Source organism: Lactuca virosa, chromosome 1 (assembly GCF_052849685.1).
Source record: "Lactuca virosa cultivar CGN04683 chromosome 1, Lactuca_virosa_CGN04683_v6, whole genome shotgun sequence".
In the NCBI taxonomy this organism is placed as follows: Eukaryota; Viridiplantae; Streptophyta; class Magnoliopsida; order Asterales; family Asteraceae; genus Lactuca; species Lactuca virosa.
Window position 1 is genome coordinate 261,126,985 of NC_136426.1, and position 19,022 is coordinate 261,146,006.

General features: G+C 48.3%; 55 non-coding genes across 55 annotated transcripts; all 55 read left to right on the forward strand.

Moving 5' to 3' along the window:
* Positions 1-144: 144 nt before the first annotated feature.
* Positions 145-263, forward strand: LOC145152500 (5S ribosomal RNA). Its single transcript, XR_013733030.1, has one exon. It is a non-coding gene; the product is annotated as a 5S ribosomal RNA (ribosomal RNA).
* Positions 264-482: 219 nt separating this feature from the next.
* LOC145149104 (5S ribosomal RNA) lies at positions 483-601 on the forward strand. The gene has a single exon (XR_013729964.1). It is a non-coding gene; the product is annotated as a 5S ribosomal RNA (ribosomal RNA).
* Positions 602-832: 231 nt separating this feature from the next.
* On the forward strand, positions 833-951 carry LOC145148671 (5S ribosomal RNA). Its single transcript, XR_013729544.1, has one exon. It is a non-coding gene; the product is annotated as a 5S ribosomal RNA (ribosomal RNA).
* Positions 952-1,171: 220 nt separating this feature from the next.
* LOC145155832 (5S ribosomal RNA) lies at positions 1,172-1,290 on the forward strand. Its single transcript, XR_013736260.1, has one exon. It is a non-coding gene; the product is annotated as a 5S ribosomal RNA (ribosomal RNA).
* Positions 1,291-1,518: 228 nt separating this feature from the next.
* Positions 1,519-1,637, forward strand: LOC145155583 (5S ribosomal RNA). The gene has a single exon (XR_013736016.1). It is a non-coding gene; the product is annotated as a 5S ribosomal RNA (ribosomal RNA).
* A 225-nt stretch (positions 1,638-1,862) lies between these two features.
* LOC145153868 (5S ribosomal RNA) lies at positions 1,863-1,981 on the forward strand. The gene has a single exon (XR_013734359.1). It is a non-coding gene; the product is annotated as a 5S ribosomal RNA (ribosomal RNA).
* A 229-nt stretch (positions 1,982-2,210) lies between these two features.
* LOC145152511 (5S ribosomal RNA) lies at positions 2,211-2,329 on the forward strand. The gene has a single exon (XR_013733043.1). It is a non-coding gene; the product is annotated as a 5S ribosomal RNA (ribosomal RNA).
* Positions 2,330-2,547: 218 nt separating this feature from the next.
* LOC145149163 (5S ribosomal RNA) lies at positions 2,548-2,666 on the forward strand. The gene has a single exon (XR_013730019.1). It is a non-coding gene; the product is annotated as a 5S ribosomal RNA (ribosomal RNA).
* Positions 2,667-2,894: 228 nt separating this feature from the next.
* On the forward strand, positions 2,895-3,013 carry LOC145152522 (5S ribosomal RNA). Its single transcript, XR_013733056.1, has one exon. It is a non-coding gene; the product is annotated as a 5S ribosomal RNA (ribosomal RNA).
* A 228-nt stretch (positions 3,014-3,241) lies between these two features.
* Positions 3,242-3,360, forward strand: LOC145152729 (5S ribosomal RNA). The gene has a single exon (XR_013733253.1). It is a non-coding gene; the product is annotated as a 5S ribosomal RNA (ribosomal RNA).
* Positions 3,361-3,590: 230 nt separating this feature from the next.
* LOC145136762 (5S ribosomal RNA) lies at positions 3,591-3,709 on the forward strand. Its single transcript, XR_013720703.1, has one exon. It is a non-coding gene; the product is annotated as a 5S ribosomal RNA (ribosomal RNA).
* Positions 3,710-3,938: 229 nt separating this feature from the next.
* LOC145140167 (5S ribosomal RNA) lies at positions 3,939-4,057 on the forward strand. The gene has a single exon (XR_013722097.1). It is a non-coding gene; the product is annotated as a 5S ribosomal RNA (ribosomal RNA).
* Positions 4,058-4,286: 229 nt separating this feature from the next.
* Positions 4,287-4,405, forward strand: LOC145153347 (5S ribosomal RNA). Its single transcript, XR_013733861.1, has one exon. It is a non-coding gene; the product is annotated as a 5S ribosomal RNA (ribosomal RNA).
* Positions 4,406-4,624: 219 nt separating this feature from the next.
* Positions 4,625-4,743, forward strand: LOC145155833 (5S ribosomal RNA). Its single transcript, XR_013736261.1, has one exon. It is a non-coding gene; the product is annotated as a 5S ribosomal RNA (ribosomal RNA).
* Positions 4,744-4,971: 228 nt separating this feature from the next.
* On the forward strand, positions 4,972-5,090 carry LOC145152534 (5S ribosomal RNA). Its single transcript, XR_013733068.1, has one exon. It is a non-coding gene; the product is annotated as a 5S ribosomal RNA (ribosomal RNA).
* Positions 5,091-5,310: 220 nt separating this feature from the next.
* Positions 5,311-5,429, forward strand: LOC145155834 (5S ribosomal RNA). The gene has a single exon (XR_013736262.1). It is a non-coding gene; the product is annotated as a 5S ribosomal RNA (ribosomal RNA).
* A 230-nt stretch (positions 5,430-5,659) lies between these two features.
* Positions 5,660-5,778, forward strand: LOC145153882 (5S ribosomal RNA). The gene has a single exon (XR_013734375.1). It is a non-coding gene; the product is annotated as a 5S ribosomal RNA (ribosomal RNA).
* A 221-nt stretch (positions 5,779-5,999) lies between these two features.
* LOC145152546 (5S ribosomal RNA) lies at positions 6,000-6,118 on the forward strand. Its single transcript, XR_013733079.1, has one exon. It is a non-coding gene; the product is annotated as a 5S ribosomal RNA (ribosomal RNA).
* Positions 6,119-6,337: 219 nt separating this feature from the next.
* LOC145154024 (5S ribosomal RNA) lies at positions 6,338-6,456 on the forward strand. The gene has a single exon (XR_013734510.1). It is a non-coding gene; the product is annotated as a 5S ribosomal RNA (ribosomal RNA).
* A 229-nt stretch (positions 6,457-6,685) lies between these two features.
* LOC145139862 (5S ribosomal RNA) lies at positions 6,686-6,804 on the forward strand. The gene has a single exon (XR_013722020.1). It is a non-coding gene; the product is annotated as a 5S ribosomal RNA (ribosomal RNA).
* Positions 6,805-7,033: 229 nt separating this feature from the next.
* LOC145148977 (5S ribosomal RNA) lies at positions 7,034-7,152 on the forward strand. The gene has a single exon (XR_013729838.1). It is a non-coding gene; the product is annotated as a 5S ribosomal RNA (ribosomal RNA).
* Positions 7,153-7,371: 219 nt separating this feature from the next.
* Positions 7,372-7,490, forward strand: LOC145155448 (5S ribosomal RNA). Its single transcript, XR_013735888.1, has one exon. It is a non-coding gene; the product is annotated as a 5S ribosomal RNA (ribosomal RNA).
* Positions 7,491-7,709: 219 nt separating this feature from the next.
* On the forward strand, positions 7,710-7,828 carry LOC145155836 (5S ribosomal RNA). The gene has a single exon (XR_013736264.1). It is a non-coding gene; the product is annotated as a 5S ribosomal RNA (ribosomal RNA).
* A 228-nt stretch (positions 7,829-8,056) lies between these two features.
* On the forward strand, positions 8,057-8,174 carry LOC145145864 (5S ribosomal RNA). Its single transcript, XR_013726817.1, has one exon. It is a non-coding gene; the product is annotated as a 5S ribosomal RNA (ribosomal RNA).
* A 226-nt stretch (positions 8,175-8,400) lies between these two features.
* Positions 8,401-8,519, forward strand: LOC145153884 (5S ribosomal RNA). Its single transcript, XR_013734376.1, has one exon. It is a non-coding gene; the product is annotated as a 5S ribosomal RNA (ribosomal RNA).
* Positions 8,520-8,744: 225 nt separating this feature from the next.
* LOC145147768 (5S ribosomal RNA) lies at positions 8,745-8,864 on the forward strand. The gene has a single exon (XR_013728660.1). It is a non-coding gene; the product is annotated as a 5S ribosomal RNA (ribosomal RNA).
* Positions 8,865-9,083: 219 nt separating this feature from the next.
* Positions 9,084-9,202, forward strand: LOC145147862 (5S ribosomal RNA). The gene has a single exon (XR_013728754.1). It is a non-coding gene; the product is annotated as a 5S ribosomal RNA (ribosomal RNA).
* Positions 9,203-9,431: 229 nt separating this feature from the next.
* Positions 9,432-9,550, forward strand: LOC145135067 (5S ribosomal RNA). Its single transcript, XR_013719552.1, has one exon. It is a non-coding gene; the product is annotated as a 5S ribosomal RNA (ribosomal RNA).
* A 227-nt stretch (positions 9,551-9,777) lies between these two features.
* LOC145153885 (5S ribosomal RNA) lies at positions 9,778-9,896 on the forward strand. Its single transcript, XR_013734377.1, has one exon. It is a non-coding gene; the product is annotated as a 5S ribosomal RNA (ribosomal RNA).
* A 222-nt stretch (positions 9,897-10,118) lies between these two features.
* On the forward strand, positions 10,119-10,237 carry LOC145144049 (5S ribosomal RNA). The gene has a single exon (XR_013725070.1). It is a non-coding gene; the product is annotated as a 5S ribosomal RNA (ribosomal RNA).
* A 230-nt stretch (positions 10,238-10,467) lies between these two features.
* Positions 10,468-10,586, forward strand: LOC145155428 (5S ribosomal RNA). The gene has a single exon (XR_013735869.1). It is a non-coding gene; the product is annotated as a 5S ribosomal RNA (ribosomal RNA).
* Positions 10,587-10,816: 230 nt separating this feature from the next.
* On the forward strand, positions 10,817-10,935 carry LOC145153886 (5S ribosomal RNA). Its single transcript, XR_013734378.1, has one exon. It is a non-coding gene; the product is annotated as a 5S ribosomal RNA (ribosomal RNA).
* Positions 10,936-11,156: 221 nt separating this feature from the next.
* LOC145152558 (5S ribosomal RNA) lies at positions 11,157-11,275 on the forward strand. Its single transcript, XR_013733091.1, has one exon. It is a non-coding gene; the product is annotated as a 5S ribosomal RNA (ribosomal RNA).
* Positions 11,276-11,495: 220 nt separating this feature from the next.
* On the forward strand, positions 11,496-11,614 carry LOC145153887 (5S ribosomal RNA). The gene has a single exon (XR_013734379.1). It is a non-coding gene; the product is annotated as a 5S ribosomal RNA (ribosomal RNA).
* Positions 11,615-11,841: 227 nt separating this feature from the next.
* LOC145152570 (5S ribosomal RNA) lies at positions 11,842-11,960 on the forward strand. Its single transcript, XR_013733102.1, has one exon. It is a non-coding gene; the product is annotated as a 5S ribosomal RNA (ribosomal RNA).
* A 219-nt stretch (positions 11,961-12,179) lies between these two features.
* On the forward strand, positions 12,180-12,298 carry LOC145153888 (5S ribosomal RNA). The gene has a single exon (XR_013734380.1). It is a non-coding gene; the product is annotated as a 5S ribosomal RNA (ribosomal RNA).
* Positions 12,299-12,524: 226 nt separating this feature from the next.
* Positions 12,525-12,643, forward strand: LOC145155378 (5S ribosomal RNA). Its single transcript, XR_013735822.1, has one exon. It is a non-coding gene; the product is annotated as a 5S ribosomal RNA (ribosomal RNA).
* Positions 12,644-12,873: 230 nt separating this feature from the next.
* On the forward strand, positions 12,874-12,992 carry LOC145152582 (5S ribosomal RNA). Its single transcript, XR_013733113.1, has one exon. It is a non-coding gene; the product is annotated as a 5S ribosomal RNA (ribosomal RNA).
* Positions 12,993-13,223: 231 nt separating this feature from the next.
* Positions 13,224-13,342, forward strand: LOC145139267 (5S ribosomal RNA). The gene has a single exon (XR_013721869.1). It is a non-coding gene; the product is annotated as a 5S ribosomal RNA (ribosomal RNA).
* Positions 13,343-13,566: 224 nt separating this feature from the next.
* Positions 13,567-13,685, forward strand: LOC145152593 (5S ribosomal RNA). Its single transcript, XR_013733124.1, has one exon. It is a non-coding gene; the product is annotated as a 5S ribosomal RNA (ribosomal RNA).
* A 218-nt stretch (positions 13,686-13,903) lies between these two features.
* LOC145155837 (5S ribosomal RNA) lies at positions 13,904-14,022 on the forward strand. The gene has a single exon (XR_013736265.1). It is a non-coding gene; the product is annotated as a 5S ribosomal RNA (ribosomal RNA).
* Positions 14,023-14,253: 231 nt separating this feature from the next.
* On the forward strand, positions 14,254-14,372 carry LOC145152604 (5S ribosomal RNA). The gene has a single exon (XR_013733135.1). It is a non-coding gene; the product is annotated as a 5S ribosomal RNA (ribosomal RNA).
* A 227-nt stretch (positions 14,373-14,599) lies between these two features.
* Positions 14,600-14,718, forward strand: LOC145153889 (5S ribosomal RNA). The gene has a single exon (XR_013734381.1). It is a non-coding gene; the product is annotated as a 5S ribosomal RNA (ribosomal RNA).
* A 224-nt stretch (positions 14,719-14,942) lies between these two features.
* LOC145152616 (5S ribosomal RNA) lies at positions 14,943-15,061 on the forward strand. Its single transcript, XR_013733146.1, has one exon. It is a non-coding gene; the product is annotated as a 5S ribosomal RNA (ribosomal RNA).
* A 231-nt stretch (positions 15,062-15,292) lies between these two features.
* On the forward strand, positions 15,293-15,411 carry LOC145152627 (5S ribosomal RNA). Its single transcript, XR_013733157.1, has one exon. It is a non-coding gene; the product is annotated as a 5S ribosomal RNA (ribosomal RNA).
* Positions 15,412-15,628: 217 nt separating this feature from the next.
* On the forward strand, positions 15,629-15,747 carry LOC145149579 (5S ribosomal RNA). The gene has a single exon (XR_013730435.1). It is a non-coding gene; the product is annotated as a 5S ribosomal RNA (ribosomal RNA).
* A 225-nt stretch (positions 15,748-15,972) lies between these two features.
* Positions 15,973-16,091, forward strand: LOC145155030 (5S ribosomal RNA). Its single transcript, XR_013735492.1, has one exon. It is a non-coding gene; the product is annotated as a 5S ribosomal RNA (ribosomal RNA).
* Positions 16,092-16,317: 226 nt separating this feature from the next.
* LOC145152730 (5S ribosomal RNA) lies at positions 16,318-16,436 on the forward strand. The gene has a single exon (XR_013733254.1). It is a non-coding gene; the product is annotated as a 5S ribosomal RNA (ribosomal RNA).
* Positions 16,437-16,666: 230 nt separating this feature from the next.
* On the forward strand, positions 16,667-16,785 carry LOC145155838 (5S ribosomal RNA). The gene has a single exon (XR_013736266.1). It is a non-coding gene; the product is annotated as a 5S ribosomal RNA (ribosomal RNA).
* A 227-nt stretch (positions 16,786-17,012) lies between these two features.
* Positions 17,013-17,131, forward strand: LOC145143840 (5S ribosomal RNA). Its single transcript, XR_013724872.1, has one exon. It is a non-coding gene; the product is annotated as a 5S ribosomal RNA (ribosomal RNA).
* A 226-nt stretch (positions 17,132-17,357) lies between these two features.
* LOC145141148 (5S ribosomal RNA) lies at positions 17,358-17,476 on the forward strand. The gene has a single exon (XR_013722467.1). It is a non-coding gene; the product is annotated as a 5S ribosomal RNA (ribosomal RNA).
* Positions 17,477-17,695: 219 nt separating this feature from the next.
* Positions 17,696-17,814, forward strand: LOC145152639 (5S ribosomal RNA). The gene has a single exon (XR_013733168.1). It is a non-coding gene; the product is annotated as a 5S ribosomal RNA (ribosomal RNA).
* A 219-nt stretch (positions 17,815-18,033) lies between these two features.
* LOC145155839 (5S ribosomal RNA) lies at positions 18,034-18,152 on the forward strand. Its single transcript, XR_013736267.1, has one exon. It is a non-coding gene; the product is annotated as a 5S ribosomal RNA (ribosomal RNA).
* A 232-nt stretch (positions 18,153-18,384) lies between these two features.
* LOC145143563 (5S ribosomal RNA) lies at positions 18,385-18,503 on the forward strand. The gene has a single exon (XR_013724594.1). It is a non-coding gene; the product is annotated as a 5S ribosomal RNA (ribosomal RNA).
* A 227-nt stretch (positions 18,504-18,730) lies between these two features.
* Positions 18,731-18,849, forward strand: LOC145153890 (5S ribosomal RNA). The gene has a single exon (XR_013734382.1). It is a non-coding gene; the product is annotated as a 5S ribosomal RNA (ribosomal RNA).
* The last annotated feature ends 173 nt before the right edge of the window (positions 18,850-19,022 follow it).

The following is a 19,022-nucleotide window of genomic DNA, read 5'->3' on the forward strand; positions in this document are numbered from 1 at the left end:
GGGTGGCCACCGCTTCATGGTTGATGGTTTTCGTATTTTTGGAACGACGCCGATCGGTCACGTGGGTCCCACGCCTCGCGTACGAAAACAAAGGAGGTTCTGCGTCTTTTAAGAGATAAAAGCAATAAGCATGGATAGTATTTCGGGTGCGATCATACCAGCACTAATGCACCGGATCCCATCAGAACTCCGCAGTTAAGCGTGCTTGGGCGAGAGTAGTACTAGGATGGGTGACCCCCTGGGAAGTCCTCGTGTTGCACCCCGCTTTTTCGTTGTCCGTTTGCGTTTTTTTAGATTTTACGTGCGGTTTTTTTTTCTTTCTTGCTATTTCTATGCTCGGGTGGCCTCCGCTTCATGGTTGATGGTTTTCGTATTTTTGGAACGGAGCCGATCGGTCACGTGGGTCCCACGCTTCGCGTACGAAAACAAAGGAGGTTCTGCGTCTTTTAAGACATAAAGGCAATAAGCATGGATAGTATTTCGGGTGCTATCATACCAGCACTAATGCACCGGATCCCATCAGAACTCCGCAGTTAAGCGTGCTTGGGCGAGAGTAGTACTAGGACGTGTGACCCCCTGGGAAGTCCTCGTGTTGCACCCCCCCCCCCCCTTTTTCGTTGCCCGTTTGCGTTTTTTTAGATTTTACGTGCGGTTTTTTTTTGTTTTCTTTCTTGCTATTTCTATGCTCGGGTGGCCACCGCTTCATGGTTGATGGTTTTCGTATATTTGGAACGGAGCCGATCGGTCACGTGCGTCCCACGCCTCGCGTACGAAAACAAAGGAGGTTCTGCGTCTTTTAAGACATAAAAGCAATAAGCATGGATAGTATTTCGGGTGCGATCATACCAGCACTAATGCACCGGATCCCATCAGAACTCCGCAATTAAGCGTGCTTGGGCGAGAGTAGTACTAGGATCGGTGACCCCCTGGGAAGTCCTCGTGTTGCACCCCCCTTTTTCGTTGTCCGTTTGCGTTTTTTTAGATTTTACGTGCGGTTTTTTTTTTCTTTCTTGCTATTTCTATGTTCGGGTGGCCTCCGCTTCATGGTTGATGGTTTTCGTATTTTTGGAACGGAGCCGATCGGTCACGTGGGTCCCACGCCTCGCGTACGAAAACAAAGGAGGTTCTGCGTCTTTTAAGACATAAAAGCAATAAGCATGGATAGTATTTTGGGTGCTATCATACCAGCACTAATGCACCGGATCCCATCAGAACTCCGCAGTTAAGCGTGCTTGGGCGAGAGTAGTACTAGGATGGGTGACCCCCTGGGAAGTCCTCGTGTTGCACCCCCCCCCCTTTTTCGTTGCCCGTTTGCGTTTTTTTAGATTTTACGTGTGGTTTTTTTTTGTTTTCTTTCTTGCTATTTCTATGCTCGGGTGGCCACCGCTTCATGGTTGATGGTTTTCGTATTTTTGGAACGGCGCCGATCGGTCACGTGGGTCCCACGCCTCGCGTACGAAAACAAAGGAGGTTCTGCGTCTTTTAAGAGATAAAAGCAATAAGCATGGGTAGTATTTCGGGTGCGATCATACCAGCACTAATGCACCAGATCCCATCAGAACTCCGCAGTTAAGCGTGCTTGGGCGAGAGTAGTACTAGGATGGGTGACCCCCTGGGAAGTCCTCGTGTTGCACCCCCCTTTTTCGTTGTCCGTTTGCGTTTTTTTAGATTTTACGTGCGGTTTTTTTTGTTTTTTTTTTCTTGCTATTTCTATGCTCGGGTGGCCTCCGTTTCATGGTTCATGGTCTTCGTATTTTTGGAACGGAGCCGATCGGTCACGTGGGTCCCACGCCTCGCGTACGAAAACAAAGGAGGTTCTGTGTCTTTTAAGACATACAAGCAATAAGCATGGACAGTATTTCGGGTGCGATCATACCAGCACTAATGCACCGGATCCCATCAGAACTCCGCAGTTAAGCGTGCTTGGGCGAGAGTAGTACTAGGATGGGTGACCCCATGGGAAGTCCTCGTGTTGCACTCCCCCTTTTTCGTTGTCCGTTTGCGTTTTTTTAGATTTTACGTGCGGTTTTTTTTTGTTTTTTTTCTTTCTTGCTATTTCTATGCTCGGGTGGCCACCGCTTCATGGTTGATGGTTTTCGTATTTTTGGAACGGAGCCGATCGGTCACGTGGGTCCCACGCCTCGCGTACGAAAACAAAGGAGGTTCTGCGTCTTTTAAGACATAAAAGCAATAAGCATGGATAGTATTTCGGGTGCGATCATACCAGCACTAATGCACCGGATCCCATCAGAACTCCGCAGTTAAGCGTGCTTGGGCGAGAGTAGTACTAGGATGGGTGACCCCCTGGGAAGTCCTCGTGTTGCACCCCCTTTTTCGTTGTCCGTTTGCGTTTTTTTAGATTTTACGTGCGGTTTTTTTTTCTTTCTTGCTATTTCTATGCTCGGGTGGCCTCCGCTTCATGGTTGATGGTTTTCGTATTTTTGGAACGGAGCCGATCGGTCACGTGGGTCCCACGCCTCGCGTACGAAAACAAAGGAGGTTCTGCGTCTTTTAAGACATAAAAGCAATAAGCATGGATAGTATTTTGGGTGCTATCATACTAGCACTAATGCACCGGATCCCATCAGAACTCCGCAGTTAAGCGTGCTTGGGCGACAGTAGTACTAGGATGGGTGACCCCCTGGGAAGTCCTCGTGTTGCACCCCCCCCCCCTTTTTCGTTGCACGTTTGCGTTTTTTTAGATTTTACGTGCGGTTTTTTTTGTTTACTTTCTTGCTATTTCTATGCTCGGGTGGCCACCGCTTCATGGTTGATGGTTTTCGTATTTTTGGAACGGCGCCGATCGGTCACGTGGGTCCCACGCCTCGCGTACGAAAACAAAGGAGGTTCTGCGTCTTTTAAGAGATAAAAGCAATAAGCATTGATAGTATTTCGGGTGCGATCATACCAGCACTAATGCACCGGATCCCATCAGAACTCCGCAGTTAAGCGTGCTTGGGCGAGAGTAGTACTAGGATGGGTGACCCCCTGGGAAGTCCTCGTGTTGCACCCCCCCCTTTTTCGTTGTCCGTTTGCGTTTTTTTAGATTTTACGTGCGGTTTTTTTTTGTTTTTTTTTTCTTGCTATTTCTATGCTCGGGTGGCCTCCGTTTCATGGTTCATGGTCTTCGTATTTTTGGAACGGAGCCGATCGGTCACGTGGGTCCCACGCCTCGCGTACGAAAACAAAGGAGGTTCTGTGTCTTTTAATACATACAAGCAATAAGCATGGACAGTATTTCGGGTGCGATCATACCAGCACTAATGCACCGGATCCCATCAGAACTCCGCAGTTAAGCGTGCTTGGGCGAGAGTAGTACTAGGATGGGTGACCCCATGGGAAGTCCTCGTGTTGCACCCCCCCTTTTTCGTTGTCCGTTTGCGTTTTTTTAGATTTTACGTGCGGTTTTTTTTTGTTTTTTTTTCTTTCTTGCTATTTCTATGCTAGGGTGGCCTCCGCTTCATGGTTGATGGTCTTCGTATTTTTGGAACGGAGCCGATCGGTCACGTGGGTCCCACGCCTCGCGTACGAAAACAAAGGAGGTTCTGCGTCTTTTAAGACATACAAGCAATAAGCATGGATAGTATTTCAGGTGCGATCATACCAGCACTAATGCACCGGATCCCATTAGAACTCCGCAGTTAAGCGTGCTTGGGCGAGAGTAGTACTAGGATGGGTGACCCCCTGGGAAGTCCTCGTGTTGCACCCCCCTTTTTCGTTGTCCGTTTGCGTTTTTTTAGATTTTACGTGCGGTTTTTTTTTGTTTTTTTTCCTTTCTTGCTATTTCTATGCTCGGGTGGCCTTCGTTTCATGGTTCATGGTCTTCGTATTTTTGGAACGGAGCCGATCGGTCACGTGGGTCCCACGCCTCGCGTACGAAAACAAAGGAGGTTCTGCGTCTTTTAAGACATACAAGCAATAAGCATGGATAGTATTTCGGGTGCGATCATACCAGCACTAATGCACCGGATCCCATCAGAACTCCGCAGTTAAGCGTGCTTAGGCGAGAGTAGTACTAGGATGGGTGACCCCCTGGGAAGTCCTCGTGTTGCACCCCCCTTTTTCGTTGTCCGTTTGCGTTTTTTTAGATTTTACGTGCGGTTTTTTTTTGTTTTTTTTTCTTTCTTGCTATTTCTATGCTCGGGTGGCCTCCGCTTCATGGTTGATGGTTTTCGTATTTTTGGAACGGAGCCGATCGGTCACGTGGGTTCCACGCCTTGCGTACGAAAACAAAGGAGGTTCTGCGTCTTTTAAGACATAAAAGCAATAAGCATGGATAGTATTTCGGGTGCGATCATACCAGCACTAATGCACCGGATCCCATCAGAACTCCGCAGTTAAGCGTGCTTGGGCGAGAGTAGTACTAGGATGGGTGACCCCTTGGGAAGTCCTCGTGTTGCACCCCCCTTTTTCGTTGTCCGTTTGCGTTTTTTTAGATTTTACGTGCGGTTTTTTTTTCTTTCTTGCTATTTCTATGCTCGGGTGGCCTCCGCTTCATGGTTGATGGTTTTCGTATTTTTGGAACGGCGCCGATCGGTCACGTGGGTCCCACGCCTCGCGTACGAAAACAAAGGAGGTTCTGCGTCTTTTAAGACATAAAAGCAATAAGCATCGATAGTATTTCGGGTGCTATCATACCAGCACTAATGCACCGGATCCCATCAGAACTCCGCAGTTAAGCGTGCTTGGGCGAGAGTAGTACTAGGATGGGTGACCCCCTGGGAAGTCCTCGTGTTGCACCCCCCCCCCTTTTTCGTTGCCCGTTTGCGTTTTTTTAGATTTTACGTGCGGTTTTTTTTTGTTTTCTTTCTTGCTATTTCTATGCTCGGTTGGCCACCGCTTCATGGTTGATGGTTTTCGTATTTTTGGAACGGAGCCGATCGGTCACGTGGGTCCCACGCCTCGCGTACGAAAACAAAGGAAGTTCTGCGTCTTTTAAGACATAAAAGCAATAAGCATGGATAGTATTTCGGGTGCGATCATACCAGCACTAATGCACCGGATCCCATCAGAACTCCGCAGTTAAGCGTGCTTGGGCGAGAGTAGTACTAGGATGGGTGACCCCCTGGGAAGTCCTCGTGTTGCACCCCCCCTTTTTCGTTGTCCGTTTGCGTTTTTTTAGATTTTACGTGCGGTTTTTTTTTCTTTCTTGCTATTTCTATGCTCGGGTGGCCTCCGCTTCATGGTTGATGGTTTTCGTATTTTTGGAACGGAGCCGATCGGTCACGTGGGTCCCACGCCTCGCGTACGAAAACAAAGGAGGTTCTGCGTCTTTTAAGACATAAAAGCAATAAGCATCGATAGTATTTCGGGTGCTATCATACCAGCACTAATGCACCGGATCCCATCAGAACTCCGCAGTTAAGCGTGCTTGGGCGAGAGTAGTACTAGGATGGGTGACCCCCTGGGAAGTCCTCGTGTTGCACCCCCCCCCCCCTTTTTCGTTGCCCGTTTGCGTTTTTTTAGATTTTACGTGCGGTTTTTTTTTGTTTTCTTTCTTGCTATTTCTATGCTCGGTTGGCCACCGCTTCATGGTTGATGGTTTTCGTATTTTTGGAACGGAGCCGATCGGTCACGTGGGTCCCACGCCTCGCGTACGAAAACAAAGGAGGTTCTGTGTCTTTTAAGACATACAAGCAATAAGCATGGACAGTATTTCGGGTGCGATCATACCAGCACTAATGCACCGGATCCCATCAGAACTCCGCAGTTAAGCGTGCTTGGGCGAGAGTAGTACCAGGATGGGTGACCCCATGGGAAGTCCTCGTGTTGCACCCCCCTTTTTCGTTGTCCGTTTGCGTTTTTTTAGATTTTGCGTGCGGTTTTTTTTTTTCTTTCTTGCTATTTCTATGCTCGGGTGGCCTCCGCTTCATTGTTGATGGTTTTCGTATTTTTGGAACGGAGCCGATCGGTCACGTGGGTTCCACGCCTCGCGTACGAAAACAAAGGAGGTTCTGCGTCTTTTAAGACATAAAAGCAATAAGCATGGATAGTATTTCGGGTGCGATCATACCAGCACTAATGCACCGGATCCCATCAGAACTCCGCAGTTAAGCGTGCTTGGGCGAGAGTAGTACTAGGATGGGTGACCCCCTGGGAAGTCCTCGTGTTGCACCCCCCTTTTTCGTTGTCCGTTTGCGTTTTTTTAGATTTTACGTGCGGTTTTTTTTTCTTTCTTGCTATTTCTATGCTCGGGTGGCCTCCGCTTCATGGTTGATGGTTTTCGTATTTTTGGAACGGAGCCGATCGGTCACGTGGGTCCCACGCCTCGCGTACGAAAACAAAGGAGGTTCTGCGTCTTTTAAGACATACAAGCAATAAGCATGGATAGTATTTCGGGTGCGATCATACCAGCACTAATGCACCGGATCCCATCAGAACTCCGCAGTTAAGTGTGCTTGGGCGAGAGTAGTACTAGGATGGGTGACCCCCTGGGAAGTCCTCGTGTTGCACCCCCCTTTTTCGTTGTCCGTTTGCGTTTTTTTAGATTTTACGTGCGGTTTTTTTTTGTTTTTTTTTCTTTCTTGCTATTTCTATGCTCGGGTGGCCTCCGCTTCATGGTTGATGGTTTTCGTATTTTTGGAACGGAGCCGATCGGTCACGTGGGTTCCACGCCTCGCGTACGAAAACAAAGGAGGTTCTGCGTCTTTTAAGACATACAAGCAATAAGCATGGATAGTATTTCAGGTGCGATCATACCAGCACTAATGCACCGGATCCCATTAGAACTCCGCAGTTAAGCGTGCTTGGGCGTGAGTAGTACTAGGATGGGTGACCCCCTGGGAAGTCCTCGTGTTGCACCCCCCTTTTTCGTTGTCCGTTTGCGTTTTTTTAGATTTTACGTGCGGTTTTTTTTTGTTTTTTTTCCTTTCTTGCTATTTCTATGCTCGGGTGGCCTTCGTTTCATGGTTCATGGTCTTCGTATTTTTGGAACGGAGCCGATCGGTCACGTGGGTCCCACGCCTCGCGTACGAAAACAAAGGAGGTTCTGCGTCTTTTAAGACATACAAGCAATAAGCATGGATAGTATTTCGGGTGCGATCATACCAGCACTAATGCACCGGATCCCATCAGAACAACGCAGTTAAGCGTGCTTGGGCGAGAGTAGTACTAGGATGGGTGACCCCCTGGGAAGTCCTCGTGTTGCACCCCCCTTTTTCGTTGTCCGTTTGCGGTTTTTTAGATTTTACGTGCGGTTTTTTTTTCTTTCTTGCTATTTCTATGCTCGGGTGGCCTCCGCTTCATGGTTGATGGTTTTCGTATTTTTGGAACGGAGCCGATCGGTCACGTGGGTTCCACGCCTCGCGTACGAAAACAAAGGAGGTTCTGCGTCTTTTAAGACATAAAAGCAATAAGCATGGATAGTATTTCGGGTGCGATCGTACCAGCACTAATGCACCGGATCCCATCAGAACTCCGCAGTTAAGCGTGCTTGGGCGAGAGTAGTACTAGGATGGGTGACCCCCTGGGAAGTCCTCGTGTTGCACCCCCCTTTTTCGTTGTCCGTTTGCGTTTTTTTAGATTTTACGTGCGGTTTTTTTTTCTTTCTTGCTATTTCTATGCTCGGGTGGCCTCCGCTTCATGGTTGATGGTTTTCGTATTTTTGGAACGGAGCCGATCGGTCACGTGGGTCCCACGCCTCGCGTACGAAAACAAAGGAGGTTCTGCGTCTTTTAAGACATAAAAGCAATAAGCATGGATAGTATTTCGGGTGCTATCATACCAGCACTAATGCACCGGATCCCATCAGAACTCCGCAGTTAAGCGTGCTTGGGCGAGAGTAGTACTAGGATGGGTGACCCCCTGGGAAGTCCTCGTGTTGCACCCCCCACCCTTTTTCGTTGCCCGTTTGCGTTTTTTTAGATTTTACGTGCGGTTTTTTTTTGTTTTCTTTCTTGCTATTTCTATGCTCGGTTGGCCACCGCTTCATGGTTGATGGTTTTCGTATTTTTGGAACGGAGCCGATCGGTCACGTGGGTCCCACGCCTCGCGTACGAAAACAAAGGAGGTTCTGCGTCTTTTAAGACATAAAAGCAATAAGCATGGATAGTATTTCGGGTGCGATCATACCAGCACTAATGCACCGGATCCCATCAGAACTCCGCAGTTAAGCGTGCTTGGGCGAGAGTAGTACTAGGATGGTGACCCCCTGGGAAGTCCTCGTGTTGCACCCCCCCTTTTTCGTTGTCCGTTTGCGTTTTTTTAGATTTTACGTGCGGTTTTTTTTGTTTTTTTTTTCTTGCTATTTCTATGCTCGGGTGGCCTCCGTTTCATGGTTCATGGTCTTTGTATTTTTGGAACGGAGCCGATCGGTCACGTGGGTCGCACGCCTCGCGTACGAAAACAAAGGAGGTTCTGTGTCTTTTAAGACATACAAGCAATAAGCATGGACAGTATTTCGGGTGCGATCATACCAGCACTAATGCACCGGATCCCATCAGAACTCCGCAGTTAAGCGTGCTTGGGCGAGAGTAGTACCAGGATGGGTGACCCCATGGGAAGTCCTCGTGTTGCACCCCCCTTTTTCGTTGTCCGTTTGCGTTTTTTTAGATTTTGCGTGCGGTTTTTTTTTTTTTTTCTTTCTTGCTATTTCTATGCTCGGGTGGCCTCCGCTTCATGGTTGATGGTTTTCGTATTTTTGGAACGGAGCCGATCGGTCACGTGGGTTCCACGCCTCGCGTACGAAAACAAATGAGGTTCTGCGTCTTTTAAGACATAAAAGCAATAAGCATGGATAGTATTTCGGGTGCGATCATACCAGCACTAATGCACCGGATCCCATCAGAACTCCGCAGTTAAGCGTGCTTGGGCGAGAGTAGTACTAGGAATGGTTGACCCCCTGGGAAGTCCTCGTGTTGCACCCCCCTTTTTCGTTGTCCGTTTGCGTTTTTTTAGATTTTACGTGCGGTTTTTTTTTCTTTCTTGCTATTTCTATGCTCGGGTGGCCTCCGCTTCATGGTTGATGGTTTTCGTATTTTTGGAACGGAGCCGATCGGTCACGTGGGTCCCACGCCTCGCGTACGAAAACAAAGGAGGTTCTGCGTCTTTTAAGACATAAAAGCAATAAGCATGGATAGTATTTCGGGTGCTATCATACCAGCACTAATGCATCGGATCCCATCAGAACTCCACAGTTAAGCGTGCTTGGGCGAGAGTAGTACTAGGATGGGTGACCCCCTGGGAAGTCCTCGTGTTGCACCCCCCCCCCCTTTTTCGTTGCCCGTTTGCGTTTTTTTAGATTTTACGTGCGGTTTTTTTTTGTTTTCTTTCTTGCTATTTCTATGCTCGGGTGGCCACCGCTTCATGGTTGATGGTTTTCGTATTTTTGGAACGGAGCCGATCGGTCACGTGGGTCCCACGCCTCGCGTACGAAAACAAAGGAGGTTCTGCGTCTTTTAAGACATAAAAGCAATAAGCATGGATCGTATTTCGGGTGCGATCATACCAGCACTAATGCACCGGATCCCATCAGAACTCCGCAGTTAAGCGTGCTTGGGCGAGAGTAGTACTAGGATGGGTGACCCCTTGGGAAGTCCTCGTGTTGCACGCCCCCTTTTTCGTTGTCCGTTTGCGTTTTTTTAGATTTTACGTGCGGTTTTTTTTTGTTTTTTTTTTCTTGCTATTTCTATGCTCGAGTGGCCTCCGTTTCATGGTTCATGGTCTTCGTATTTTTGGAACGGAGCCGATCGGTCACGTGGGTCCCACGCCTCGCGTACGAAAACAAAGGAGGTTCTGTGTCTTTTAAGACATACAAGCAATAAGCATGGACAGTATTTCGGGTGCGATCATACCAGCACTAATGCACCGGATCCCATCAGAACTCCGCAGTTAAGCGTGCTTGGGCGAGAGTAGTACCAGGATGGGTGACCCCATGGGAAGTCCTCGTGTTGCACCCCCTTTTTCGTTGTCCGTTTGCGTTTTTTTAGATTTTGCGTGCGGTTTTTTTTTTTTTCTTTCTTGCTATTTCTATGCTCGGGTGGCCTCCGCTTCATGGTTGATGGTCTTCGTATTTTTGGAACGGAGCGGATCGGTCACGTGGGTCCCACGCCTCGCGTACGAAAACAAAGGAGGTTCTGCGTCTTTTAAGACATACAAGCAATAAGCATGGATAGTATTTCGGGTGCGATCATACCAGCACTAATGCACCGGATCCCATCAGAACTCCGCACTTAAGCGTGCTTGGGCGAGAGTAGTACTAGGATGGGTGACCCCCTGGGAAGTCCTCGTGTTGCACCCCCTTTTTCGTTGTCCGTTTGCGTTTTTTTAGATTTTACGTGCGGTTTTTTTTTTTGTTTTTTTTTCTTTCTTGCTATTTCTATGCTTGGGTGGCCTTCGTTTCATGGTTCATGGTCTTTGTATTTTTGGAACGGAGCCGATCGGTCACGTGGGTCCCACGCCTCGCGTACGAAAACAAAGGAGGTTCTGCGTCTTTTAAGACATAAAAGCAATAAGCATGGATATTATTTTGGGTGCGATCATACCAGCACTAATGCACCGGATCCCATCAGAGCTCCGCAGTTAAGCGTGCTTGGGCGAGAGTAGTACTAGGATGGGTGACCCCCTGGGAAGTCCTCGTGTTGCACCCCCCCCCCCTTTTTCGTTGTCCGTTTGCGTTTTTTTAGATTTTACGTGCGGTTATTTTTGTTTTTTTTTTCTTGCTATTTCTATGCTCGGGTGGCCTCCGTTTCATGGTTCATGGTCTTCGTATTTTTGGAACGGAGCCGATCGGTCACGTGGGTCCCACGCCTCGCGTACGAAAACAAAGGAGGTTCTGTGTCTTTTAAGACATACAAGCAATAAGCATGGACAGTATTTCGGGTGCGATCATACCAGCACTAATGCACCGGATCCCATCAGAACTCCGCAGTTAAGCGTGCTTGGGCGAGAGTAGTACCAGGATGGGTGACCCCATGGGAAGTCCTCGTGTTGCACCCCCCTTTTTCGTTGTCCGTTTGCGTTTTTTTAAATTTTGCGTGCGTTTTTTTTTTTTTTTTCTTGCTATTTCTATGCTCGGGTGGCCTCCGCTTCATGGTTGATGGTTTTCGTATTTTTGGAACGGAGCCGATCGGTCACGTGGGTTCCACGCCTCGCGTACGAAAACAAAGGAGGTTCTGCGTCTTTTAAGACATAAAAGCAATAAGCATGGATAGTATTTCGGGTGCGATCATACCAGCACTAATGCACCGGATCCCATCAGAACTCCGCAGTTAAGCGTGCTTGGGCGAGAGTAGTACTAGGATGGGTGACCCCCTGGGAAGTCCTCGTGTTGCACCCCCCTTTTTCGTTGTCCGTTTGCGTTTTTTTAGATTTTACGTGCGGTTTTTTTTTTCTTTCTTGCTATTTCTATGCTCGGGTGGCCTCCGCTTCATGGTTGATGGTTTTCGTATTTTTGGAACGGAGCCGATCGGTCACGTGGGTCCCACGCCTCGCGTACGAAAACAAAGGAGGTTCTGCGTCTTTTAAGACATAAAAGCAATAAGCATGGACAGTATTTCGGGTGCGATCATACCAGCACTAATGCACCGGATCCCATCAGAACTCCGCAGTTAAGCGTGCTTGGGCGAGAGTAGTACCAGGATGGGTGACCCCATGGGAAGTCCTCGTGTTGCACCCCCCTTTTTCGTTGTCCGTTTGCGTTTTTTTAGATTTTGCGTGCGGTTTTTTTTTTTTTTTTTCTTTCTTGCTATTTCTATGCTCGGGTGGCCTCCGCTTCATGGTTGATGGTTTTCGTATTTTTGGAACGGAGCCGATCGGTCACGTGGGTTCCACGCCTCGCGTACGAAAACAAAGGAGGTTCTGCGTCTTTTAAGACATAAAAGCAATAAGCATGGATAGTATTTCGGGTGCGATCATACCAGCACTAATGCACCGGATCCCATCAGAACTCCGCAGTTAAGCGTGCTTGGGCGAGAGTAGTACTAGGATGGGTGACCCCCTGGGAAGTCCTCGTGTTGCACCCCCCTTTTTCGTTGTCCGTTTGCGTTTTTTTAGATTTTACGTGCGGTTTTTTTTTCTTTCTTGCTATTTCTATGCTCGGGTGGCCTCCGCTTCATGGTTGATGGTTTTCGTATTTTTGGAACGGAGCCGATCGGTCACGTGGGTCCCACGCCTCGCGTACGAAAACAAAGGAGGTTCTGCGTCTTTTAAGACATAAAAGCAATAAGCATGGACAGTATTTCGGGTGCGATCATACCAGCACTAATGCACCGGATCCCATCAGAACTCCGCAGTTAAGCGTGCTTGGGCGAGAGTAGTACCAGGATGGGTGACCCCATGGGAAGTCCTCGTGTTGCACCCCCCTTTTTCGTTGTCCGTTTGCGTTTTTTTAGATTTTGCGTGCGGTTTTTTTTTTTTTTTTCTTTCTTGCTATTTCTATGCTCGGGTGGCCTCCGCTTCATGGTTGATGGTCTTCGTATTTTTTGAACGGAGCGGATCGGTCACGTGGGTCCCACGCCTCGCGTACGAAAACAAAGGAGGTTCTGCGTCTTTTAAGACATACAAGCAATAAGCATGGATAGTATTTCGGGTGCGATCATACCAGCACTAATGCACCGGATCCCATCAGAACTCCGCCGTTAAGCGTGCTTGGGCGAGAGTAGTACTAGGATGGGTGACCCCCTGGGAAGTCCTCGTGTTGCACCCCCTTTTTCGTTGTCCGTTTGCGTTTTTTTAGATTTTACGTGCGGTTTTTTTTTTGTTTTTTTTTTCTTTCTTGCTATTTCTATGCTTGGGTGGCCTTCGTTTCATGGTTCATGGTCTTCGTATTTTTGGAACGGAGCCGATCGGTCACGTGGGTCCCACGCCTCGCGTACGAAAACAAAGGAGGTTCTGCGTCTTTTAAGACATAAAAGCAATAAGCATGGATAGTATTTTGGGTGCGATCATACCAGCACTAATGCACCGGATCCCATCAGAACTCCGCAGTTAAGCGTGCTTGGGCGAGAGTAGTACTAGGATGGGTGACCCCCTGGGAAGTCCTCGTGTTGCACCCCCCCCCCCCTTTTTCGTTGTCCGTTTGCGTTTTTTTAGATTTTACGTGCGGTTTTTTTTGTTTTTTTTTTCTTGCTATTTCTATGCTCGGGTGGCCTCCGTTTCATGGTTCATGGTCTTCGTATTTTTGGAACGGAGCCGATCGGTCACGTGGGTCCCACGCCTCGCGTACGAAAACAAAGGAGGTTCTGTGTCTTTTAAGACATACAAGCAATAAGCATGGACAATATTTCGGGTGCGATCATACCAGCACTAATGCACCGGATTCCATCAGAACTCCGCAGTTAAGCGTGCTTGGGCGAGAGTAGTACCAGGATGGGTGACCCCATGGGAAGTCCTCGTGTTGCACCCCCCTTTTTCGTTGTCCGTTTGCGTTTTTTTAAATTTTGCGTGCGTTTTTTTTTTTTTTTTTTTCTTGCTATTTCTATGCTCGGGTGGCCTCCGCTTCATGGTTGATGGTTTTCGTATTTTTGGAACGGAGCCGATCGGTCACGTGGGTTCCACGCCTCGCGTACGAAAACAAAGGAGGTTCTGCGTCTTTTAAGACATAAAAGCAATAAGCATGGATAGTATTTCGGGTGCGATCATACCAGCACTAATGCACCGGATCCCATCAGAACTCCGCAGTTAAGCGTGCTTGGGCGAGAGTAGTACTAGGATGGGTGACCCCCTGGGAAGTCCTCGTGTTGCACCCCCTTTTTCGTTGTCCGTTTGCGTTTTTTTAGATTTTACGTGCGGTTTTTTTTTCTTTCTTGCTATTTCTATGCTCGGGTGGCCTCCGCTTCATGGTTGATGGTTTTCGTATTTTTGGAACGGAGCCGATCGGTCACGTGGGTCCCACGCCTCGCGTACGAAAACAAAGGAGGTTCTGCGTCTTTTAAGACATAAAAGCAATAAGCATGGACAGTATTTCGGGTGCTATCATACCAGCACTAATGCACCGGATCCCATCAGAACTCCGCAGTTAAGCGTGCTTGGGCGAGAGTAGTACTAGGATGGGTGACCCCCTGGGAAGTCCTCGTGTTGCACCCCCCCCCCCCCTTTTTCGTTGCCCGTTTGCGTTTTTTTAGATTTTACGTGCGGTTTTTTTTTGTTTTCTTTCTTGCTATTTCTATGCTCGGGTGGCCACCGCTTCATGGTTGATTGTTTTCGTATTTTTGGAACGGAGCCGATCGGTCACGTGGGTCCCACGCCTCGCGTACGAAAACAAAGGAGGTGCTGCGTGTTTTAAGACATAAAAGCAATAAGCATGGATAGTATTTCGGGTGCGATCATACCAGCACTAATGCACCGGATCCCATCAGAACTCCGCAGTTAAGCGTGCTTGGGCGAGAGTAGTACTAGGATGGGTGACCCCCTGGGAAGTCCTCGTGTTGCACCCCCCCTTTTTCGTTGTCCGTTTGCGTTTTTTTAGATTTTACGTGCGGTTTTTTTTTGTTTTTTTTTTCTTGCTATTTCTATGCTCGGGTGGCCTCCGTTTCATGGTTCATGGTCTTCGTATTTTTGGAACGGAGCCGATCGGTCACGTGGGTCCCACGCCTCGCGTACGAAAACAAAGGAGGTTCTGTGTCTTTTAAGACATACAAGCAATAAGCATGGACAATATTTCGGGTGCGATCATACCAGCACTAATGCACCGGATCCCATCAGAACTCCGCAGTTAAGCGTGCTTGGGCGAGAGTAGTACCAGGATGGGTGACCCCATGGGAAGTCCTCGTGTTGCACCCCCCTTTTTCGTTGTCCGTTTGCGTTTTTTTAGATTTTGCATGCGGTTTTTTTTTTTTTTCTTTCTTGCTATTTCTATGCTCGGGTAGCCTCCGCTTCATGGTTGATGGTCTTCGTATTTTTGGAACGGAGCTGATCGGTCACGTGGGTCCCACGCCTCGCGTACGAAAACAAAGGAGGTTCTGCGTCTTTTAAGACATACAAGCAATAAGCATGGATAGTATTTCGGGTGCGATCATACCAGCACTAATGCACCGGATCCCATCAGAACTCCGCAGTTAAGCGTGCTTGGGCGAGAGTAGTACTAGGATGGGTGACCCCCTGGGAAGTCCTCGTGTTGCACCCCCCTTTTTCGTTGTCCGTTTGCGTTTTTTTAGATTTTACGTGCGGTTTTTTTTTTGTTTTTTTTTTCTTTCTTGCTATTTCTATGCTTGGGTGGCCTTCGTTTCATGGTTCATGGTCTTCGTATTTTTGGAACGGAGCCGATCGGTCACGTGGGTCCCACGCCTCGCGTACGAAAACAAAGGAGGTTCTGCGTCTTTTAAGACATAAAAGCAATAAGCATGGATAGTATTTTGGGTGCGATCATACCAGCACTAATGCACCGGATCCCATCAGAACTCCGCAGTTAAGCGTGCTTGGGCGAGAGTAGTACTAGGATGGGTGACCCCCTGGGAAGTCCTCGTGTTGCACCCCCTTTTTCGTTGTCCGTTTGCGTTTTTTAAGATTTTACGTGCGGTTTTTTTTCTTTCTTGCTATTTCTATGCTCGGGTGGCCTCCGCTTCATGGTTGATGGTTTTCGTATTTTTGGAACGGAGCCGATCGGTCACGTGGGTCCCACGCCTCGCGTACGAAAACAAAGGAGGTTCTGCGTCTTTTAAGACATAAAAGCAATAAGCATGGATAGTATTTCGGGTGCTATCATACCAGCACTAATGCACCGGATCCCATCAGAACTCCGCAGTTAAGCGTGCTTGGGCGAGAGTAGTAGTAGAATGGGTGACCCCCTGGGATGTCCTCGTGTTGCACCCCCCCTTTTTCGTTGCCCGTTTGCGTTTTTTTAGATTTTACGTGCGGTTTTTTTTTGTTTTCTTTCTTGCTATTTCTATGCTCGGGTGGCCACCGCTTCATGGTTGATGGTTTTCGTATTTTTGGAACGGCGCCGATCGGTCACGTGGGTCCCACGCCTCGCGTACGAAAACAAATGAGGTTCTGCGTCTTTTAAGAGATAAAATCAATAAGCATGGATAGTATTTCGGGTGCGATCATACCAGCACTAATGCACCGGATCCCATCAGAACTCCGCAGTTAAGCGTGCTTGGGCGAGAGTAGTACTAAGATGGGTGACCCCCTGGGAAGTCCTTGTGTTGCACCCCCCCTTTTTCGTTGTCCGTTTGCGTTTTTTTACATTTTACGTGCGGTTTTTTTTTGTTTTTTTTTCTTGCTATTTCTATGCTCGGGTGGCCTCCGTTTCATGGTTCATGGTCTTCGTATTTTTGGAACGGAGCCGATCGGTCACGTGGGTCCCACGCCTCGCGTACGAAAACAAAGGAGGTTCTGTGTCTTTTAAGACATACAAGCAATAAGCATGGACAGTATTTCGGGTGCGATCATACCAGCACTAATGCACCGGATCCCATCAGAACTCCGCAGTTAAGCGTGCTTGGGCGAGAGTAGTACTAGGATGGGTGACCCCATGGGAAGTCCTCGTGTTGCACCCCACCTTTTTCGTTGTCCGTTTGCGTTTTTTTAGATTTTACGTGCGGTTTTTTTTTGTTTTTTTTTCTTTCTTGCTATTTCTATGCTAGGGTGGCCTCCGCTTCATGGTTGATGGTTTTCGTATTTTTGGAACGGAGCCGATCGGTCACGTGGGTCCCACGCCTCGCGTACGAAAACAAAGGAGGTTCTGCGTCTTTTAAGACATAAAAGCAATAAGCATGGATAGTATTTCGGGTGCTATCATACCAGCACTAATGCACCGGATCCCATCAGAACTCCGCAGTTAAGCGTGCTTGGGCGAGAGTAGTACTAGGATGGGTGACCCCCTGGGAAGTCCTCGTGTTGCACCCCCCCCCTTTTTCGTTGCCCGTTTGCGTTTTTTTAGATTTTACGTGCGGTTTTTTTTTGTTTTCTTTCTTGCTATTTCTATGCTCGGTTGGCCACCGCTTCATGGTTGATGGTTTTCGTATTTTTGGAACGGAGCCGATCGGTCACGTGGGTCCCACGCCTCGCGTACGAAAACAAAGGAGGTTCTGCGTCTTTTAAGACATAAAAGCAATAAGCATGGATAGTATTTCGGGTGCGATCATAGCAGCACTAATGCACCGGATCCCATCAGAACTCCGCAGTTAAGCGTGCTTGGGCGAGAGTAGTACTAGGATGGGTGACCCCCTGGGAAGTCCTCGTGTTGCACCCCCCCTTTTTCGTTGTCCGTTTGCGTTTTTTTAGATTTTACGTGCGGTTTTTTTTGTTTTTTTTTTCTTGCTATTTCTATGCTCGGGTGGCCTCCGTTTCATGGTTCATGGTCTTCGTATTTTTGGAACGGAGCCGATCGGTCACGTGGGTCCCACGCCTCGCGTACGAAAACAAAGGAGGTTCTGTGTCTTTTAAGACATACAAGCAATAAACATGGACAGTATTTCGGGTGCGATCATACCAGCACTAATGCATCGGATCCCATCAGAACTCCGCAGTTAAGCGTGCTTGGGCGAGAGTAGTACCAGGATGGGTGACCCCATGGGAAGTCCTCGTGTTGCACCCCCCTTTTTCGTTGTCCGTTTGCGTTTTTTTAGATTTTGCGTGCGGTTTTTTTTTCTTTCTTGCTATTTCTATGCTCGGGTGGCCTCCGCTTCATGGTTGATGGTTTTCGTATTTTTGGAACGGAGCCGATCGGTCACGTGGGTTCCACGCCTCGCGTACGAAAACAAATGAGGTTCTGCGTCTTTTAAGACATAAAAGCAATAAGCATGGATAGTATTTCGGGTGCGATCATACCAGCACTAATGCACCGGATCCCATCAGAACTCCGCAGTTAAGCGTGCTTGGGCGAGAGTAGTACTAGGATGGGTGACCCCCTGGGAAGTCCTCGTGTTGCACCCCCCTTTTTCGTTGTCCGTTTGCGTTTTTTTAGATTTTACGTGCGGTTTTTTTTTCTTTCTTGCTATTTCTATGCTCGGGTGGCCTCCGCTTCATGGTTGATGGTTTTCGTATTTTTGGAACGGAGCCGATCGGTCACGTGGGTCCCACGCCTCGCGTACGAAAACAAAGGAGGTTCTGCGTCTTTTAAGACATAAAAGCAATAAGCATGGATAGTATTTCGGGTGCTATCATACCAGCACTAATGCACCGGATCCCATCAGAACTCCGCAGTTAAGCGTGCTTGGGCGAGAGTAGTACTAGGATGGGTGACCCCCTGGGAAGTCCTCGTGTTGCACCCCCCCCCCTCCCTTTTTCGTTGCCCGTTTGCGTTTTTTTAGATTTTACGTGCGGTTTTTTTTTGTTTTCTTTCTTGCTATTTCTATGCTCGGGTGGCCACCGCTTCATGGTTGATGGTTTTCGTATTTTTGGAACGGAGCCGATCGGTCACGTGGGTCCCACGCCTCGCGTACGAAAACAAAGGAGGTTCTGCGTCTTTTAAGACATAAAAGCAATAAGCATGGATAATATTTCGGGTGCGATCATACCAGCACTAATGCACCGGATCCCATCAGAACTCCGCAGTTAAGCGTGCTTGGGCGAGAGTAGTACTAGGATGGGTGACCCCCTGGGAAGTCCTCATGTTGCACCCCCCCTTTTTCGTTGTCCGTTTGCGTTTTTTTAGATTTTACGTGCGGTTTTTTTTTGTTTTTTTTTTCTTGCTATTTCTATGCTCGAGTGGCCTCCGTTTCATGGTTCATGGTCTTCGTATTTTTGGAACGGAGCCGATCGGTCACGTGGGTCCCACGCCTCGCGTACGAAAACAAAGGAGGTTCTGTGTCTTTTAAGACATACAAGCAATAAGCATGGACAGTATTTCGGGTGCGATCATACCAGCACTAATGCACCGGATCCCATCAGAACTCCGCAGTTAAGCGTGCTTGGGCGAGAGTAGTACCAGGATGGGTGACCCCATGGGAAGTCCTCGTGTTGCACCCCCCTTTTTCGTTGTCCGTTTGCGTTTTTTTAGATTTTACGTGCGGTTTTTTTTTCTTTCTTGCTATTTCTATGCTCGGGTGGCCTCCGCTTCATGGTTGATGGTCTTCGTATTTTTGGAACGGAGCCGATCGGTCACGTGGGTCCCACGCCTCGCGTACGAAAACAAAGGAGGT